The sequence below is a fragment of the Puma concolor genome, chromosome D4 (genome assembly GCF_028749965.1).
Source record: "Puma concolor isolate L17-30 chromosome D4, mPumCon1.1.hap2, whole genome shotgun sequence".
Classification (NCBI taxonomy): Eukaryota; Metazoa; Chordata; class Mammalia; order Carnivora; family Felidae; genus Puma; species Puma concolor.
The window spans coordinates 2,384,741-2,406,391 of NC_141679.1; the positions used below are offsets into that span (position 1 = coordinate 2,384,741).

Sequence of the window (21,651 nt, forward strand, 5' to 3'; positions counted from 1 at the left end):
CCCTTCTCTGCTCACACTCTGTCTCTGTCTCTCTATCAAAAAATTAAACATTGAAAACAAGTTTTTAAAAAATCCATAAGGGGCCCCTGGGTGGCTCATTCGGTTGAGCGTCCAATTTTGGCTCAGGTCATGATCTCATGGTCCGTGGGTTTGACCCCCGCATCGGACTCTGTGCTGACAGCTCAGAGCCTGGAACCTGCTTCGAAATCTGTGTCTCCCCCTCTCTCTGACCCTCCCCCGTTCATGCTCTCTCTCTCACAAAAATAAACATTAAAAAAATTAAAAAAAAGAAATAAATTTCTCTTATGAAGAAAATTTATTCAACCCACAGAAACTCCTGACTTCAGTTTCATCTTCTTCCATTAAACTCCAGAAAACTTAGTTTGACAACTTTACTTAAAAATTGCATGCGTAATATTTTGTTTAATGTTTATTTATTATGAGAGAGAGAGAGAAACAGAGAGAGAGAGAGAGAGTGCGAGCAGGGGAGGGGCAGAGAGAGAGGGAGACACAGGATCTGAAGCAGGCTCCAGGCTCCGAGCTGCCAGCACAGAGCCCGACGAGGGGCTCGAACTCACGAACCGTGAGATCACGACCTGAGCTGAAATCGGAAGCTTAACCGACTGAGCCACCCAGGCGCCCCTACATGTATAATATAATGCCACGTTTGTAATTCTTTCCCCATCCTTTGGTTTACCTTTCGGCACATGTAGAAAGTTACTCTCTAGGTGCTGCCTAGTGTTGCTTTGAGCTGATTGGAGTCAGGATGATATTTATATTCTTTTTTTTTTTTTTCTGTATCACTTTTTTATTTATTTATTTATTTTTTTATTATTTTTTTTTTTAGAAGCAAATGAGCTAATGGGTGAAAGTCAAGAGCTCTGGACACCGTCAGGGACCAGGGGAAGGCCTGGCTAGAACCTGGCTGCAATTAATCCTGTCCTCAGACCTCCTCCTTACCCCTTAGGGTCTTGGCATTTATTTTTATTTTTTTTTTTCAACGTTTTTTATTTATTTTTCGGACAGAGAGAGACAGAGCATGAACGGGGGAGGGGCAGAGAGAGAGGGAGACACAGAATCGGAAACAGGCTCCAGGCCCTGAGCCATCAGCCCAGAGCCTGATGCGGGGCTCGAACTCACGGACCGTGAGATCGTGACCTGGCTGAAGTCGGACGCCCAACCGACTGCGCCACCCAGGCGCCCCTGTATCACTTTTTTAAATAACAAGAATCAGTTACCATTTGGAAAAAATAATGTTTTAAAAAGCATATTCTCATGGGGCACCTGGGTGGCTCAGTCGGTTGAGCATTTGACTTCGGCTCAGGTCATGATCTCACGGTTCATGAATTCTAGCCCCACGTTGGTCTCTGTGCTGACAGCTGAGACTGGAACCTGCTTTGGATTCTGTGTCTCCCTCTCTCTCTGCCCCTCCCCTGCTCGTGCTCTGTCTCTCAAAAATAAACCTTGAAAAAAAAATTAAAAATAAATAAATAAATAAAAAGCATACTCTCAAAAATGTAACAATGTGCAAAAAAAAGGGATCACAAAGCGTGTATCATGACATTGTATAGGAGAAGGGCTGGGAAAGAGTACCTCAAAAGGTCCCTAGTGATTTGTGAGAATTGAGATTACAGGGGTTTTTTTCCATAGCTTTTTTTGATACGTTAAATATTTAACATTAATATGTATTATTTCTCTGTATTACTCGGGGTTCTCCAGAGAAACAGGGTCAACAGGATATACAAATAGAGATTTATTATAAGGATTTGGCTCACATGACTGTGGAGGCTGAGAAGTCCCCAGATCTGTGACTGGCACACTGGAGGCCCAGGAGCTGATGGTGCTGCTGCCCATCTGAGTCCACATCTGAAGGCAGAAGACCGTGTCCAGCTGGAAGATGGGCAGAGATATGGAATTCTCCCTTCCTTGGCCCTGTGCTCTATTCGGGCCTCCGTCGACTGGATGCCCTCAGTGGGGAAGGCACTCTGCCTTATTAGTCTGTTGATTTAAATGTTTATCTCACCCAGAAAATGCCCAGAATCATGTTTAAGCAAGTATCTGGACACTCCAGTGGAACTGACAGATAAAATTAACTATCACACTCCTTATAGTGAAAAAAAAATAATAATTAAGGCCATTGAAGGCAGAGACGCAGGGTGATCTTTCAAAAGGAGCGTCCACTGGCTGCTTACTGGCTCGGTTCTGCACACGGTGCGGGCCTGTGGAGACCTTCCCCGGGACATCAGCAAATACTCTGAATGACCTCGCTCCTTTGTGCTGCACGGAGGGTACTGGGCATCAGAGGTGATGAGGGAGAGAGCTTTGGGCCCCCAGGAGCCACTGCTTTAATGACCGTAGCTCTGCTCACGGCGCGTCCTGTGAACCCAGTACTATGCCCGCATCTCATTCCTCCCTACCACGGCTGCAAGAAGGGCTGTCGTTCTTCTTTACAGACGGGGAAGGTGAAGGGCAGAGAGGCCACGTAACCCATCCAACGCCACACAGCAGGCAAAGGACGGGGGATTTGAACCCAAGAGGCAAGTACGGATCGGCTGACCTCTTGCTCCCAGGTCGGCAGCTCCATACCTCTGCTTCCCTTGGGTACCAGGCAAGGGCAGGTGGACTTTTTTTTTTTTTTAAATCAGGGCATCTTTATTGCAACACGTATACAATCGCAATGCATTTTATATATACTTGAAGGGCTTGAAATCTTACTTCCCAGCTCATTAACATAAAATTGACACTGAAGGCCCAGAAATTTGAGTTTAAGGTGTGACCCGTGGAGGAATGATTTACACATCCTGGGGCCACTGTCTTATGGAAGGGCTGTCTTTAAAGAGTATTCCAGGGGGGCACCTGGTGGCTCGGTTGGTTAAACGTCCAACTTTGGCTCAGGTCATGATCTCACAGTTCGTGAGTTCAAGCCCCACGTTGGGCTCTATGCTGATAGCTCAGAGCCTGGAGCCTGCTTCGGATTCTGTGTGTGTCTCTCTCTCTCTGCTCCTCTCCTGCTCGCATTCTGTCTCTCCCTCTCAAAAAAAAAAAAAATAAATAAATAAACATTAAAAAAAACATAAAATAAAATAAAATAAAGAGTATTCCAGGGTGTCTCATCTTCTAGGACACTGCTGAGGAAGGCTATCTTAGGCACAATTCACATTTTTGCACGTTTCCTGAAACCAAATCATTTTATTAGATTTTGTAACACTACTGCTTTCTTTTATACGGGGACCCTTGGGGATTCCCCATGTTTGGAATTAAATTCAAGCCATCTATCTTTTCTCACCAGATGCCTTGCCATCAGGTCTGGTCTTGGTAATATTTCGAGGACCAGAGACACCTGGGTTGAGCGGGACACATTTTAAACAGTGCAGCAACATGGCTTTCGTTTTCCTGAGACTAGATACTTGTTATTCAGCCAATACAATTCCAGATTCCTAGACAGATGGAAAAGTCAATATTTTTTCTTGAACACATCCTAACTCCTAGACTTCTTCTTGAGTCTGTGTGTGAAGCTGGCCATACACGCACCTGCAGATGTAGTGGTTGTACTGTTTTTTTTGTTTTTTTTTTTTAAGTGCTGTACTTTTTACGACAACTTGCCTCCTGGAAAGGGCCCACTGTCCTGGTGGAAAACTTGCTTGTGACAAATGTTTTAGTTTTGAATTTTGATGCTGAGAATTAATGGGTCACAATAAATATATGAGGGGGTTCTTTGTGGTTTTTTCCTCAAGGCGAGTTTTCCTTTTGATATTACGAATTACTTAAAACATCAAGCACACACGGACAAGCATGTGCACACACAGGGCAGTAAGAATAGGATGCGTCATCTTCTTCCTTTATTTAGTGTTTATTTTTAAGAGAGAGAGAGAGAGAGAGAGAGAGAGAGAGCGCCAGCAGGGCAGGGGCAGAGAGAGAAGGAGACACAGAATCCGAAGCAGGCTCCAGGCTCTGAGCTGTCAGCACAGAGCCTGACACGGGGCTCGAACCCATGATCTGTGAGATCATGACCTGAGCTGAAGTCGTACGCTTCACTGACTGAGCCACCCAGGCACCTCTGTGATATAGAATTTTCAGCATCTTTTCTGCCACAAAAGTACCAAATATTATTTAGTCCGGGAATTGTGGGAAATTTCCTAAAGGCAGAAATTTAAGCATTACTGTTTTTAGTTTCTCGGTGGTTACTTCTAAATTCCAAACTATATTGGGGAGCTGGGTGGCTCAGTGGTTAAGCGTCTGACTTAGGCTCAGGTCATAATCTCGCCCTTCATGAGTTCGAGCCTCGTGTCAGGCTCTGTGCTGACAGCTCAGAAGCTGGAACCTGCTTTGGATTCTGAATCTCCCTCTCTCTCTGCCCCTCCCCTGCTGTGCTCTGTCTCTCTCTCTCTCTCTCTCAAAAATGAATAAACATTAAAAAAATTTTTTTAAACAAAATTTCAAATTATAAAGTTTCTCCATTTTTCGACCTTGATTTGTTTTGTGATGACCTTCTGTTATGGAAGATGGAGGTTTGGCTAACATGTACTCCTCTCTCCTTCCTCTGGATTATTTTAGGTACATTATCACAGTCAGTGCTCTTATAGGTTCACATTTAGCTTTAAGTGGTTGCTTGAACTTGAATTTCTTATTGGATCAACTTTAGATGGGAGGAATTGCTGAGACAAGCACGTCTCCAAACCCTGCCTTTCCCTCCATCTTTCTCCCGGCCTTGTGTGTCCCACATTCTTCCAAATAGCATTTATTTTTTTAGTGATAGATTTTTTGCCCCATTTTTAACAGCTGGTATGGTTTACATACCATAAAACTCACCCACTTCCAGGGTACAACTCACTGATGTTTATAAATCTATAGCTGTGTAAGATCCACTAGCTCTGTTCCAGAACATTCCCAACATAAGTATGCACTTATTTTTATATTGTCAAAGTAAATGTCATTGAGTTTGGTCCCCTGGCCATATATGAATTTTCTGGGTTTCATCTAGAAGTCAGGTCAATACACCACACACAGCCATGATTACGACAGTATAGGGACGGGCCCGGTGCAGACTCATGACTGTTTACTTAATTCACTCAACAGTAAATCATTACTGAGAATCCACTTGTGTCAGGTGCTGTTTTAAACACCAGCAACAAGATGGCGAGCACAGTGCACCTGGTGCCTGCCTGCATGATGCTTAAACTCTGGAAAAGCCATCGACACCATAAAGTACCGACCCACACATATGCATATCCATTAGCTTCCACCAGCGAATGGTGGCTTCAAACCACAACCACCTGATTATCATACATCTGATTACTGCATCATCTGGACTGGCCATCCAGTCTGGGCCAGCTTGTTTGGTCTCTGTATGGGTGGTCAGTTAGAGGGTAGTGTGGAAGCTGGCTGAGGCAGGATGGCCTCCTGTCACACAGGGTCTCTTCCACCACATTCTGTTGGTCAAAGCAGCCATGAGCAAAGGGGGAACGTAGACCACCCCGCTGAAAGGGGGATCCTGGGTAGGAAGATTACCCAACCTGAAGCAGCCATGCTGGGAGAAAACTCAAGCCTCACAGAGAAGCCACGTGCAAGAGCCCCAGGCCTGGGTGAGCCTGCCTTTGGGTCATCCCAGGTTAGGTGCCGGATAAGTTAGGAAAGAAGCCTCTGTCGTTTCGGTCCTCTTAGCTGGGGATTCCAGACTCCAGGGAGCAATCAAACCATCCTGTTGGGGTCTGGCTAAATTCTTGAGTGCAGAATCCAAGGGGCATAATAGAGAGGATGTTGTTTTATCACAGTAAGTTTTGCAGTAATCCATAAGTGGGTCAAGGAGAAAGATGGGGGAAGTACTGGGGTAACTTACGGAGAAGATGGTGCATGTTTGCAATGTTGTTCCTTTCAGTTAAAATTGTTTCCACAGGATGTCGAGAATGAATGTGAGAAATCAGGAGCCCATACTGTGCTTTGCATTAAGTGACACATGATTTGAATATTATCTGAAGTTGTGAATGGAGTGACTCTGCCCAGCTAGTGCTGAGTAGAAATGGTGGCCATGGAGCAAGCGTGGGGTACGCTGTCCCAGAGCAGTGGGTGTCCAAGGCCACTGGGCCTGGTCTGCCTTGGAGAGGACAATCATACTGGTTTCTAGATCAGAAAGCTCTGAGCTCAGGATGAAGAAAAGAGTCTTTTACGGGAAACTGTAGAACTTGATGTTTTTTTTGTTTTTGTTTTTTTTTCTGGAATATTTATTCTTTGTTTGTTTTTCTAAATGAGTAAAGAAAAATTCTAAAGAATATTCATTGGATTTAATTTTGTTCTTTGGAAATCCAGGGATGAGCTTCTAGGGGAATGAAACGTACATGCCTGAAAGGGCTTTTCTCTTGTTAAAAAATGTGATTAGAGGATTACCCAGAATGCTGTGTTTTGCATTTTCCCTGTGGCTTTCATTACAGCTGCTCCTTCCTCAGCAGGCTCCATAATTATACAAATGTCTTAGCCTTTCAAGTGTTCCATTATTCATTTGTGACTCACCGGGAGCACCTACGGCCTGTTCAGCTGCGGAGACAGCTTGCTCAGTGCACTGGCTGTACATTCGTTTTTGACTTGGGTCTTTTGTGTTTCCGGGAAAGATGAAGTGGAAGATAGCATTTATGCTGTGGTTCTCCTCGCTTACACATGGGGGCCTTATTCTTTATCGCTCACATGCATGAGCCTCCAGACTGCTCAATCCTTGGTTCCCTGGTTGCACTGGCTTGCAAATTGTAGACACTGTCACTGAAGCAATCTTGCCTACTTGAAATATCTCATTTACTGTCATTGCTTTGGGGGCAACCATTTCCCAGCCTCTGAGTCTCTTTGCCCACAGCACCACCTACGTCTTCTACTTATTGTATCCTACACGTTTCAGCAAAGCCATCTCAGAATCCTCATTTCCCACCATAAATGTTGCTTAGATAGAACTAAAATAGGTTAGACAGAACTTTTGGCTGTGTGCCCTTGGTGACATGTATAAGCGGGAATGAATAAAAATGATAGATTTTTTGACAAACAGCAGTTAATAACAACTTTTAAGTGGTGAATTAATCATTGGGTCATTTAATTGTCATGTAGAAGAGTTCAGAAATTGGAATGTCTATGAGGGTAAGCAGACACGTGTGTGGACGGGCTGGGGTGCATAAGACATCTACAGTTACACAGCATCTCATTAAAGTAAAGAAAACTCTACACATGCAGTTGTATGAAATAGTACAGAGACATCTTGAGCACCCACCACCCAATTTCCCCAGGGGGTAACATCATCCAAAAGTACAGGACAATGTTAACCAGAACACTGACATTGATAGTCAGGACATAGCGTTTGCATCACCACAAGACCCTCTTGGGTCCTCCCCGTCCTCCCCACCCCATCCCTAACCTGGGCAATCACTCCTCTTCACCAGTCTTTTCTCTGTCCCTATAGTTTAGACATTTTAAGAATGATATACAAATGGAATCATAAGGTATTATTAAAAAGAGAAAACAGGCCCAAAATGGAGTCACCAAACCAAGACTTAATACCTAACATAACAGGTTTCAGCCTCTCCCAGGGGTGTAATCTTTTTTTTTTTTTTAAGTTTATTTATTTATTTGAGAGAGACAGAGACAATGCAAGTGAGGAAGGGGCAGAGAGAGAGGGGGAAAGAATCCCAAGCAGGGTCCATGCTATCAGCGCAGAGACTGACATGGGGCTTGAACTCCCAAAACCATAAGATCATGACCTGGGCCAAAACCAAGAGTTGGAGGCTTAACTGACTGAGCCACCCTGGCAGCCCCCAGGAGTGTAATCTTAACCAGTCAGTCTGGGATTACCTGGTCAGCACTAGTGAGGTCATCTGCCTGATAGACCCTCAGGCTTCCCCCAAAGGAAGGTGGCCTTGCCTAAAACAGTCCACTCTGCTAATAACTTGTTTGTAAAAGTCTTCCATTTTGTACCCCATCTGCCATGGATCTCCTTTGTATCTGCTCAATGGGATGCTGGTCAATTCATGAATCACTGAATAAAGCCAATAAGATCTTTAAAATTTACTCAGTTGTCTTTTAACAGTAACCTTTTGGGAATGGATGTTTTCCCACTCAGAACTCCTTGTAATCTGTTGCATAAATAAATAGTTCTTTTGATCGCTGAGTATAATTTCATGGTATGGACCTCCCAGAGTCTGTGTGACTTGACACCCACCGAAGGACATTTGGTGTGTTTATACTTTTTGGCTGTTATGAATAAAGCTGCTCTGAACATTTACATAAAGAATTCTGTGTGGACATAAACCTGCATTTCTCTGGGATAAATGTCCAAGGGTTTGCTCACTTGGGTCATGTGGGGATTGTGTGTTTAGTTATGTAAAAGCTCCCACGCTTTTCCAGAGAGACTGCATAAATTCACATCCCCCCAGCATATACAAGTGATTCTCTGCATCTTTACCAGCATTTGGTGTCGGTGGTGTTTGTCCTTTCAGCCTCTCTGTTAGGTCTGTAGTGATAGCCCACATGGTATTAATTTGCATTTCCCTCATGATGGATGGTGTTGGGCTTATTTGTCATCTTGCTTTCATCCTCAGGACGTGTCTGCTCGTGTCTTTTCCATTTTCTAATTACACCATGTTTCAACACATGAGACAGAGGAGTGCAGCACGTCCTGGATCCCAGAGAGCCTGCTACATAGATGACCATCTCACAGAAACTGAGAGCTATGGCAACTTTTCCTGTTGAAGCATTTCACAGTGTCCCAAGGCACTCACTTTGATAATCGCTGACATACAGCCAGTGAGAAAGTAGTTTTCTTTGTCAACAGAAGGTGGACTCTGAAATCTGGGGTCAGGATCCCTTGTAGCCAAGAAACAGAAGAAGCATCTGCCCTGGCCAAAATGTCCCCATGTCTCCCATGCTGTAAATGGGCAGGGAAGCAGCTGGAAGGTGCAAGGGGCAGAGGGAGGAGGGAGGGGAGAGCAGCACCTAGAACCCCAGGTTTCTTCTCTTCCTTCTTGGCACTAAAATTTTCACTTCAATCCACAGTGGCTGCTCAAGCAAGATTTCGCTGGCTTCGGCCCCAAATCTGTAATTTCAGCAAGGGTCCAGGTCATTTGTCTCCTTCTATTTGGGAAACAGTGCCTTCTAGTGCTCCTGTGTGTCACTTACTCGTCTGTCACAGGGTGGATTCCCAGGGAGATGGGCTACCTGGTCTCTTGCCAGAGTGTGACTTAGTGCCATTTAGCACACGTGCTATGGTCCTCTGTGTCCACGGTTAGTGGCAGCCACCAAGTCCATCAGGCACCTCTTCTGAAGATGCTCTGTTGAACTATTGATGGGCATTCACAGAAGACGGGACCTGTGTGTATTGTTAGTTGTACACGGCCCATCTGTCCCACAGCATCTAACTTTCTGCTTCCTACTTCCTTTCCAGTGTACACATATTTTACGAGCACAAATTCTCGGGGGGGGGGGGGAGGGACATAACGCAGGCTTTGTTTATTAATACTAGAAATTACAAGTTTCCAAAAAAGTAATTCTAAAATAATTCATGCAAGATATTCCCAAATATCCTAATCAGGAATCCTTCTGCCCTGTACCTTAGGAAAAGAGTCTCAAAAGAAAGATGAATGGTTTCTCCAAATCCTAACTGACCAAAAGCACCGATAAAACCCACTTCCCCTGGATTAATGCTATGCTGTGGTCCATTTCGATCAGTTGCAATCATGTTCACTTAGCAAAAATCTCAATAAAATTGTCTATGTCAATTACATGTTAAAACAACAACATTTTGGTATATTGGGTTAAATATATTAAATAAAAAAATTAAATAAAAAAATTTTAAGTTTTATGTATTTATTTTGAGAGAGAAAAAGTGAGTGGGGGAGGGGAGGAGAGGGGTGGGGGGAGAAAGAAAATCCCAAGCAGGCTCCACGTTGTCAGCGCAGAACCCGATATGGGGCTCAATCCCGCGTGAAATCATGACCTGAGCCGAAATCAAGAGTTGGCTGCTTAACCCACTGAGCCCCCCACAGGTGTCTCTACAGTATTAAAACTAAGCCCACCTGTTTCTTTTTAGTTTCATAATGTAGTAACTAGAAAATCTAGAATTACGTCTGTGATTTGTTCCTCTTCTGCTCGATGTGGGGGCGCTCCTCACTTAGCTCTCTGCCAGAGGTCACCTCCGCCTGACTCCTGGGTTTTCCTACCTGCCAGATTTCTGTTCACAGCTCTGGCCTTATACGACTTCATGTTTGTCATTTTTTGTCTCTTCCCCTAAAGTTAAAGGGTGTGGAAGGCAAGGACTGAGACTGGCCTGTGGGCCCCCCACCCCCCAGACGCCCAATGAACATTTGTTGAGGGCATACAACTCTACCAGACAAAGCTGCAGTCCAGTTCATGATCCAAGGCTATATTTGTAAACAGTTGAACAGATAAGCTCTGGAATGCACATTTTTTTTCCTTCCTTTTTTCAAATCTCATGGTTTCACAGTCCTTCCAAGGCTTGTAGCTCTGACCCAGGCCCTCAGGGCTAATGATCTGCCTAAACCTATCTCCTTTTTTTCCCTTTATTTTTAAATGTTTATTTATTTTTAAGGGGGTGGGAGACAGAACTCGAGCTGGGGAGGGGCAGAGAGAGAGGGAGACACAGAATCCGAAGCGGGTTTCAGGCTCTGAGCTGTCAGCACAGAGCCCAGTGCGGCGCTCGAACCCATGAACCGCAAGATCATGATCTCAGCCCAAGTCTGAGGCTTAACCACCTGAGCTGAAGTCGGATGCTTAACTGACTGAGCCATCCAGGTACCCCTATTTATTTTTATTTTTTAAGTTTTTAATGTTAATTGATTTTTGAAAGAGAGAGAGAGAGAGAGAGACAGAGAGAGAGACAGAGAGAGAGAGAGACACACACACAGAATCCGAAGCAGGCTCCAGGTTCTGAGCTGTCAGCACAGAGCCAGATGCAGGGCTCGAACTCATGAACCACGAGATCATGACCTGAGCTGGAGTCAGACACTTAACTGACTGAGCCACCCAGGTGCCCCCAAACTTAATTTTCTAATAAACTTTCAACTTTACACATTTAGAGTTGAGACATCTGTAGTTTGTCAGTTGGGCACATTTTAGGAGAACTAAATGTATAATAAAATCATTTTGAAAGAACCATATCTGGAAGAACTGTTTTGTACCAATGTTGAGTATTGAAAATTCAGTGGGTGGAAATAAAAGCTTTTTAGACAAATACAAGGTGAGGAGAGTTCCAGAAACTATGGTCATTATTTAAAATAAGTTCCTTATTTCTGGTATTATTACTGATCCTGAAGCTTATCTTGATGAACTCATGAATCCATACTTTGTGTATACTCGCTCAGGCAGAATAGTTTGCAATATTGCTACTGGCGACTTGAAATGAATTAAACTATGATTTAGATAATTTACAATAAAATAAGTGACAGTTTTTTTCAAGGGGAATGAGGGCCTCTGTGTATTACTAAATCCTCCCTCCGGGATATCTAGTTCTGAAGGAGAGGCTTGTGCTGAGGGTGACCCAGAAAACAAAACGTGTAGGAACTTTCTTCCTTGGAGAAAACGGTTTCTGATGGAAAATGATATACAGGGAGGATCTTCGGGGTATTGACGGAGGGCTGATTCTGAATTTTCTGTCATTTTCATCAGTGTTAAAGTCTCAGCCCCTCTCTGATGCCAAAGAAGGTGAGTGCAGACAGTGTTCTCCTAGGAACTGGCTCCCTGGTAGGGCCTCTACTCCAGGATGGCATCTATAGTTAAACTCAAGTTAACCAAACTCTCGAGACTGATGTATAAACCAAAACACCAGTTTATTACTGTCCCAGTGAGTAAGGGACAGAAGTTCAGTTCTTCTCTTCAACACATTCGCCCTTCAGTACTGGAAGCCCAGTTATTCTTAGTAGACTGTTTTGGGTAGCAGACAAATGCATGTAGGACGCTCGGATGGCATATTGCCAGGTGGCAAGCAGCTTAGGACGCAACTCTGAACCAGAAGCTGAGAGCCCTGCCCTGCGGAGGCTGATGCGTACGTCATTCCTGTGCCGGGCCCTCAAGTGCCCGCCGGCAGCACAGCCTCGCTCCGTATGTGGTTGGAACTTGGGCAAGTTCTGACTTTGTTGGCCCTCCGTCCACAGTTCTGGTAGTTATTTCTCGTTGCCTAATCCTGGCTCTTCAGACAGGATGCAACATACATGTGATTTCAGCGTCCCTGAGTGACAGTCACCTTTGAGCCCAAGCCATCTGCTTCTCCTCCACGGGATTTATGCCGTTTGGACACACCTGGACATTCCCGAATGCCTACAGCTACGCGGTTACAGGTGATGGGTTAGGGGGGTTACAATGGCACTTTTAGAAGGAGACCTCATCTCTAAGTTGTGTGGACAATTTACCTTACGTAGCGATATCTTTACTTTTTGTATCATGGAAGCTAGCTGTCATCAGGGAATCTGCCAGTTTATTCTCGGTATACTGCTGATCTTTCTGCAGTTGTCTTTTGGGGACATAATAGTATCAGTTTAAAAATCAATCCTCAGAGGGAATGTCTGTATTGAGCCGGGGCTAAATCAGGGAGGGGACAAGAGCGGGCACGGGGAGAAAGAGGAAGCCCATCACGGACGCACCTCGCTGTGTGCACCCGGCCGTCGGCACGCTTGGTAAAGTAGATAACACACCACGGGAAGCGTTTCCGTTCCCATCTGCGGAATGTCCGGGCCTGTTGCAAGTTAAGCTTATGCCCAGAGGCTGGGTCAGGCAGGGTGAAGCTTGCCAGCCTCCCGTGAGACCCGCACGTCTCGGATTCCCACCAGCGTCCTTGGCCTGACACTAAACTCTACCTTGGCTTATGGGCTTATTCTGGGGGATCACCTCCGCACCAAGGCTGGGTCTCCTGTCATCGGGACGGTACGACAGGCACCATCGTTATTCAGTGGCCTGTTCGTGTCTCTGAGGCCGAAAGAATTCAGTATCATTTCAAGTATTCCATCCGTCTGCATGTTCACGGATGCCTATCGTCTCTCAGGGACCCTTGTAAGAATACATCTTCCCTGGCGCTTTCCATCAGCACCCGCAGGGCACATTTCCTTTCTATTACACTTACAAATTTTTTGAAGTTTATTTCTTTATTTGAGGGAGAGAGAGAGAAAGGGAGAGAGAGGGAGGGAGAGGGAGGGAGAGAGAGGGAGAGAGAGGGAGACGGAGAGAGAGGGAGGGAGAGGGAGGGAGGGGGAGGGAGAGGGAGGGAGAGAGAGGGAGAGGGAGGGAGGGAGAGGGAGGGAGAGGGAGGGAGAGGGAGGGAGAGGGAGGGAGGGAGAGGGAGGGAGAGGGAGGGAGAGGGAGGGAGAGGGAGGGAGAGGGAGGGAGAGGGAGGGAGAGGGAGGGAGGGAGAGGGAGACAGAGAGTGCGTGTGCGCGCATGAGCAGGGGAGAGGCAGAGAGAGGGAGAGAAGGAGAGTCCCAAGCAGGCTCTGCACACTCAGCACAGAGACTGACGTGGGGCTCGAACTCACGAACTGTGAAATCATGTCCTGAGCTGAAATCAAGAGTGGGACGCTTAAGCGACGGAGCCATCCAGGTGCCCCTACACTTACAATTTTTTTTTAATGATTATTTTTTAAATTTACATCCAAGTTAGTTAACATATAGTGTAATAATGGTTTCAGGAACAGAATTTAGTGATTCACCACTTCCATACAACACCCAGTGCTCATCCCAGCAAGTGTCCTCCTTAGTGCCCTTCCCCCCTTTAGCCAATCCCCTCCCCCAGCGTCCCCTCCAGCAACCCTCAGTTTGTTCTCTTACACTTACAATTTTTATTTCAAGTATGACTCCTATAGGTGGCAAAATGCAGGATTTTTTTAAAAAAAAATTTTTTTTTTTCAACATTTATTTATTTTTGGGACAGAGAGAGACAGAGCATGAACAGGGGAGGGGCAGAGAGAGAGGGAGACACACAGAATCGGAAACAGGCTCCAGGCTCTGAGCCATCAGCCCAGAGCCTGACGCGGGGCTCGAACTCACGGACCGCGAGATCGTGACCTGGCTGAAGTCGGACGCTTAACTGACTGCGCCACCCAGGCGCCCCTGCAGGATTTTTTTTTTAAATACTGGCAATGGTTTGCCCTTTCTTCCCTTCTCTCCCTCCTTCCCTCCCTCCCTCCCTTCCTTCCTTCCTTCCTTCCCTCCTTCTTCCTTCCTTCCTTCTGCCCTCCCTCCCTCCTTCTCTCTCTTCCTTCCTTCCTTCCCTCCTTCTTCCTTCCTTCCTTCAGCCGTCCCTGCCTCCCTCCTTCTTTCACAGCAGAGTTCTGCTGATCTGGACTGGCTCACACAACAGCCTGTCTCCACTCACTGTGACTCTGTGCCACTGATACATGGCTTGCTTTCTGCCCTCCTGGCTTCTTTTGCAGAGTGTGAGCGGGTCACATGGCTCTCGCTGACCCACTGGTGACTTTCTTCAAGGGGTTCGGGGTAAAGAAATGCCGAACTCCCTGCCACATTCCTGGAGGAAGCCCACGCACCGTTGGAAACCCTTACTGTGACCCGAATCATCTACTTAGACTAGTGGAGGTCAGGAAAGTCTGGTCTGGAGAAGTGCCTGTCAGACCAGTGGTGACGATCACCTCTGTCTCTAGTTCAGCAGGTGCCACTCTGAGAAGGGAGCACACTCCCCTCGGGGCCCTGGGGACACAGCTTTGCAAGGGTGTGAAGCTTTGGCCAGCCAGAAGAAATAGAAAATGCATCTTCTTCACCAAATCACTGCACTTTGACTCATTCCCCGAGCTTGCCTTTGGATCTCCAGTGGCACTACTTTGAAATGGATTCTAGAATGAGTGCGGCATGGAGGATGTCGTCAGGCGCAGATGGGGACCAGGTTGTCTCTGCATCCTTCCCTCACCCCACTCCCTGCCCGGGCCGCTCAGATGCACCCAGAATGCCTTACCTCCAAAATCAGCTCAGAAGGAGCGTATCTTTCTTCCAAATGTCAGCTGGAAGCTTGTGGACACAGCCTGGCTTGGACGAAGACCACTCACAGTGCGCGTGAGGGCAAGATTGCTCTTCATTCTGAGCACCCTGGAAAGGGAAACGTGACTTGTCAAAATCAAGCCCCTTGAATTTAATGGCCATAAATTTCAAGTAATTAAGAACCTGACAAAAGCAGACAATTATGCTTCAAAATAATTAATTTTATAATTTTTGTTTCCAGTAAATTGACTGCTGTTTGGATATCTCGTGAATTTTGTCACCGTTGAACAAAAATAGCTTCCCTCTGTCAATGTCAGTTAATACCACCCTGTAAGAGAAAATCTCGCCACCATCACATGAGTGTTTATGACAAGACATTTTGATAGATTTGCATCACTCTTATAAAAAATGAGGTGGCAGATGCCAAGCTGTTGTTGGGATTCCATAGAGAACAGAGTCCGAAGGGAGATTTGCCGGTGAGATCTTTTAAGGTGCCCTCTGGGGAGACACCTTTTAGGAGAGTGAGGGGAGAGTTGGCTGTGATGCTGGTGCAGCAGCAGCCTCAGTGAGCCCAGTTCTGAGCAGGGATGGCCTTTCTGAGACGACATGCCATGAGGTAAGTGATCTGGGGCTTGCACCTTCCAGGGAGGAGTGGTGGTGACCTCAGATGGGGAAGTGTCCTTTGCAGAGGGCAGTTCCTGAGGAGGGACCTGTCTGGGAGCCGTGGACAGCAGGGAGGTACTCTCAGCAGCTGGGGAGTGATGGCCAGATTGGGAGGGAGATTGCGCGGTACACCAGCGTCCACCAAAGCAGTTATTAAATTGCTTATTTTCTCTTCTTGAATATGGATAGTCATATGGAAAGGGAAGGCGGGAAACCCTGGGACAAGGAGGTCCACACAGGGTTCTGGCAGAGCCCATCTTCCCGGTGAGGACTTCTGGGTGGCTCAGTGGGTTAAGCATCTGACTTTGGCTCAAGTCATGATCTCACTGTTCATGGGCTCGAATCCCATGTCAGGCTCTGTGCTGACAGCTCAGAACCTGGAACCTGCCTTGGATTCTGTGTCTCCCGCTTTCTCTGTTCCTCCCCCACTCACACTCTCAAAATGAATAAACATTAAAAAATTTTTTTTTTACAGAGAAAAATGTTTATTCAGGTCCTTTGCTCATTTTTTAATTGGATTTTTTTTCTACTGGGTTGTATGGTTCTTCATATATTTTGTATATTAAATCCTTGTATGATTTGCAACTATTTTCTCCCATTCAATAGGTTGCCTTTTCATTTTGTCGACAGTTTCCTTTGCTGTGCCGAAGATCTGTAGTTTGCTATAATCCCACTCTTTAAAAAATTTTGCTTTTGTTACCTGTTTTTGGTGTCACGAAGGAAAAAATTTTAATTAAGAACAAAACAGACACAAACCATGAGAGACTCTTAAAGATAGAGAAGAAACTGAGGGTTGATGGGAGGGAGGAGGGTGGGGGGGGGTGGGATGGATGGGGGATAGGTACTAAGGAGGGCACTTGTTGAGATGAGCACTGGGTGTTGTATGTAAGTGATGAATCACTGAATTCTACTCCTGAAACCAGTTATCACACTGTATGCCAACTAAATGGAATTTAAATAAAAATTTGAAAAAAAAAAAAAGAACAAAACAGATTCATTTCAAAAAGTGAATCACTATTAACGTTTGTCTTTTCTCTTTAGGTCAACAGCAAAAATATATTGGACTTTCAAACCCTTTAACGCGCTGAATAAATCCTGTAAAATAACATAATTTAATCAATGCCTCTAATTTTTTTTAATGGTCATCATTTATATTACTTTACACCCAAGGAATAACTTTAATTCTAAATTCTTATAATATTCAAGCCCGTTGCTCAATGTACGAATATCTTATAAGAAACTGTATTTCTTACTTTTTCCTAACGCTTAGCTGAAGTGATGTCAGTAAATACTGTTTTCTCTAAACGCGCATGCCCCCCATTAAATTTATGGGAGAACTTTCTAGAAGCTGACATCTATTACCCCAGACAACACGACCCTGAAGTTGTTGCGTCTCCTGTCCCAGGCCCCGCCTCTCTGTTGTCTTGTATCCTTGGCTGGGCTCGCCTCTGGGAGAAATTCCTCCAACACTGATCTTTTAAATTAAGAAAACAATAGGGAGCCAAAGGCTCTGTCTGTGAAGCTTGGGGACTCATGGAAGAGTGGGAGCTCCACGCTCAGGCAGCACAGTGGTCCAGGTTCACCAAGACTCGGGCGTTGCTCTGAGAACCAGGCCACCTCGTTTCTCTAGAGCAGGGTGGCCACGTGCCCGCCTCCTGCGACCTGGGTGGTGAGCCCGTGGACGGGCCTGGAAAGGCCTGGGTGCACAGAGAGCTCATGACCAACCCATCAGGTCATCATTTTTCGGCCCAGGCAGCTCCTGCCATGCCGGAGGGCTGGAGCTACTGATTTTCCTTCTGGAGAAGCCAGAATCCAGACGTTTTTAATGTGAACATCTCTCAAATTTTACACGTTAGAACTATTTACATTTTCTTTGAAAGCAGGGTGTGGGCCAAAAAAAAAAAAAAAAAAAAAAAAAGCCTGAGGCTACTTTTGGGCCTCAGGCTTCAACATACGCGCTCCTGGTAGCCTCTGGTTGGCAGTGTAGTCGACACGGCTCAGAAGGAAGGTGCCGCCTTCGCGGTGTCCGCCAGACGCGGGACAGGCGCGGAACCCAGGTGGGCTGGAAAAATGACAGAGAGGGACACCAGCCGTGCTACTGGGCACACTCCTCACGGGATGGGCTTCTTCATGTGGCTTCAAAGAAACAGGTGGTTCAGGCAGAGGGGTGGTTCGTACAACCCCAACCTGTGCAAGTGTAAACCAGGGAAGGTCCGTGAGGCCCCTGCGTGGAACAACTGCTTCCGCGGGCTTGCACAGGCCTCAGAGGTTCCTGTTGCGGGTTCCACGGGGACAGGAGAAAGCAGGCAAGCAGGCGGATGGCCTCCTGTTTACATGTGTGCAAAATACTTTCACCATCATTCCCGGGCTCGGGTGACGAAACTTTTACCAACAGAGACCCTCCCAGACGGGGACGCTCACCGACAGGGACCTCGCAGAGGGGACCCCTCTCCCCACGTGGGCGTCTGGAGCCTCGAGGGCCCGCCCGGCAACCTCACTTCCGGTCCGGGGCCCGCGGGGCGGCCAGGCGCGGGGAATGTCGGGAGGCGGCAAACAAGACTCGGTGAAGAATGGACTCTCCTCCCCTCGCACCCCCAACACCTACCCTTTCTCAGCGCTTCCACCGATTGGAAACCTCCGAACTGCTCGAAGTGGAACCTGTTACCCTGACCGGCAAAACGTCGGGCTGGGGCCGGCGGCCTTTCGTCCTCATCCTCCCGAGAAACGTGCCTGCCGGTCAAGGCCACGGCGGGCTTCCTCTCGCCCTGGAAGAGCCGGCCCGCATCGGCGCCGCGGAAGCGCCGATGGCCTGTCCGGGCAGCGCTGACGCCGGGCGAGATTTCCCTGGGTGAGAGTCGCACGCTCGGCCCGTCGGGAAACGTCGGGAAACGAGCGCGTTCGTGCTTAATTGCCACCCAAGCGCCTTCAGCTCTTTTACTCCGGAAGGACAGCGCGAAGATCCTCCGATGAGACGAACTCTTGCACGCCGCCTTGCTGTGAAGACTTGTGTTACATGCACTTGGGGAGCCTCCCTTTACAAGGGCATTCGGGGTAACGGGGCACTGGCCACTGAAGCTAACGTAGGAGCCCGGCTCTGGGACGCAGTCTGTCAGCTGGGTCGTCCCCCCCACCCCCGAAGGGCCAGAGCTAGGCAGGAACTCTCCCCTTCACATCACCAAGCAAACCGGTGGGCTGCGGTCCCCTGAGTCCTGTTGGGGAAATCCATTCGAAAGGACCAGTGAGTTTAAATAGCCAAGGAAGTAAACATTCTTATTTTCTTCATCTCTTTACAAGATTTCAGGTGCTACAATGACTGATTTGCGACTCGAGCCTGTGATTACATTTTTGTGCACCATAAGCTGATGGGGGCATTATGCAAAGGGCATTTTTGTTGCTGGGGCGGGTTTCAAAAGCCAGGCACGTAGACTGTACCAGAGTGTTTTAGCAGATACTTTTAATGAGGTTGCATCAACATTAAAACCATTTTCAAAGCCAAGAACAAATCAATGTATAATATGATCCAGATGGTTCTCAGATACAGGCTTCCAAGGACTCTGGGCCCCATATTCCTGTAATAAAAAGAATATAAATTCTACACTTTCTTTAAATGTTTATTTTATTTTATTTTTGACAGAGAGAGAGAGAGAGACACAGAGCATGAGTGGGGGAGGGTCAGAGAGAGAGAGACACACACACACAGAATCTGAAACAGGCTCCAGGCTCTGAGCTGTCAGCACAGAGCCCGACGCCGGGCTCGAACTCACAGACTGTGAGATCATGACCTGAGCTGAAGTCGGACGCTCAACCGACTGAGCCACCCAGGCGCCCCTAAATTCTACACTTTTTATTGGAAGATTTGAACCTACAGATAAAACAAGAGTGGATGATTTCAAGAACTGGTTTAAAAGATTACAGCCTTGGGGCGTCTGGGTGGCTCAGTTGGTTGAGTGTCAGACTTCCCCTCAGGTCATGATCTTGGGGTTCATGGGTTCAAGCCCCGCATCCGGCTCTGTGCTGACAGCTCAGAGCCTGCTTCAGGTTCTGTGTCTCCCTCTCTCTCTCTGCCCCTCCCCGCTCAGACTCTGTCTCTCTTTCTCTCAAAAATAAGCATTAAAAAAAATTTAGGAACACACGGATGGCTTTTTTAAAACGTATGTTGAATAACGTAGACAAATTCGAAAGTATCAAATCGAGCCGAGCAAAGAGGAGCAGGCAAACGCAGCAACCGTAAAGGCTGACCTAATTACTGGGGCTGAACTTAGTTTGTATCCTTCTGGTAAGCATTTGGGCCAGAAGTGTTATAAGCCACACTGTTCTCATTACCAAATGACAAAAAACACGTAATTTGCCTCAGAAGAGATGAAGTTGTCGCCATCACTAAATTCTAAAAGTTAGGTGAAGAGACAACCGGTCAACTGAACAAATAAATTTTAAAAATTCAACCTGCTGGCCTAGAAATTGGTTGGCTTTTAGACTAAAGTAACCCAAGTGTCATATCGGGGAGCTTATCTTGGCGTCCATGTGTCTGATGGGGACACAGACTCTGGGCTCGGAGGCTCAGAACACAAGGGGTCTGGGGGCACTCAGGCCTCTGTGCACTGGGGCATATGTGGGACCAGTAACACGTGGTGTAAATTTCCCAGTGAAAACCTCGTTCTTAAATGCTACAGCATATGACAGGATTTCCTGATTTTTCAAGGCCGAACAACACTGTGCTGCACGAAGATCCCACATCATCTCCATCCTCTTACCTGTCCATGGACACGAGGTGACTTCCCATCCGGCTCTTGGCTCTCGGGGCTGAGCTCTCTCTTCTCTGCCTTCTGTGGACAGGGCTGCAGCTCAGGCGGGCGTCACTGCTTCTGCACGTCACCGTCACCGTAGCAACAGGTCAGTGAGTGTGCAGAGGAGCTCCGGATCTCAGCATTCCTGAGCCGCCTCCAGGTCCTTCTAGGCCTTTCAGAGCCAGGGCGGCCGGGGCTCAGACATGTCCCAGACGCGCCACACCGGCCGTGGCACTGGAAACTCTGCTCCGACGCAGGCCACGCTTCTCACTTTGGCGTCTCCAGCATAGGCCCAAACGTGCACATCGGGACTTTCCAGATTGGGAAACCTGATGGCTTTGCTGCTTCAGCAAAAAGGGAATGTAAATATTTTCTCTTGCATCCTGGGAGGATGAGAAAATAAAGTCTTTGCCACCACCCAGAAGAATGGAAGTGGATTTCATAGGTCATAGAAAGTCTTTTACAATTAGGGAGAATTAGAGTTTCAGTTGGTGCGGTAGAAGGCCCTGAGGGAACCAAGAAGGAAGGAAACATGTTCCGGAAACAGAGGCTTCGCTCAGGCATGGCGGCCTCACCCATCCCGGCCTCGCAAATGTCCCAGGACACCCACAAACCCTAGGGAAGGGAGCTGAGGCTCCGGAGACGCAGTGAGGGGACCGTGTGGAAGCCCACGCTTCCCGCCCCACCCAGAATCAAGCGGGGCCTCCCTGTGGGCAGCACAGTGCTCTTGAGGGGGCCCGGCCTTCCCCGAGACTCCTTCACCCAGGCCTCACTCACTCACTATCCTGTGCCTCTGCCTCAGGACCCTCTGAGGCATATGCTGTTCCCTCTGATCTGTTCGACATCAACGGGGGCCAGTGCCGACACCAGCTTCAGAAACACACTAACAGAGAGAGGCCCTTGGTGACCAGCTGGGCCCTCAGTCGCTATCACTTTTTTCTGCTCTATTTTTCTTTGCTATCATCCCTGACATTATTTATTATAGATTGTTAAACGAGAATATAGGGTCAAAAAATCCTTTTCTGTTTAACTTTGCGATTTCCGCAGTGCCTGAAGAGTGCCTGATGTAGAGTAGATCTCGCTTCATACCTGCTTTACCGAGACAAGGCCTTTACCCTTCCCTGCCCCTCCCCCATCGCCGCCAGGTGTGGGCCCGGCAAATACAAGGGGGCGCAGTGCTTGGAGGCGGCAGCAGAGGGCGCTGTGTGAACCCAAAACTGCTCTAAAAAATAGTTTATTAATTACAG

General features: G+C 47.1%; 1 long non-coding RNA gene across 1 annotated transcript in view; it reads right to left on the bottom strand.

Annotated features, from left to right (window-relative positions):
• LOC147574652 (uncharacterized) overlaps positions 1-20,823 on the bottom strand; it is a 28,321-nt gene extending 7,498 nt beyond the window's left edge. The window contains exons 1-3 of the long non-coding RNA XR_015243380.1: positions 20,372-20,823; positions 18,226-18,829; positions 14,935-15,065 (exon numbers count right to left, since the gene is read on the bottom strand). This is a non-coding gene — a long non-coding RNA (uncharacterized LOC147574652). The remainder of the gene's footprint in view (positions 1-14,934; positions 15,066-18,225; positions 18,830-20,371) is intronic.
• Between the last annotated feature and the right edge of the window lie 828 nt (positions 20,824-21,651).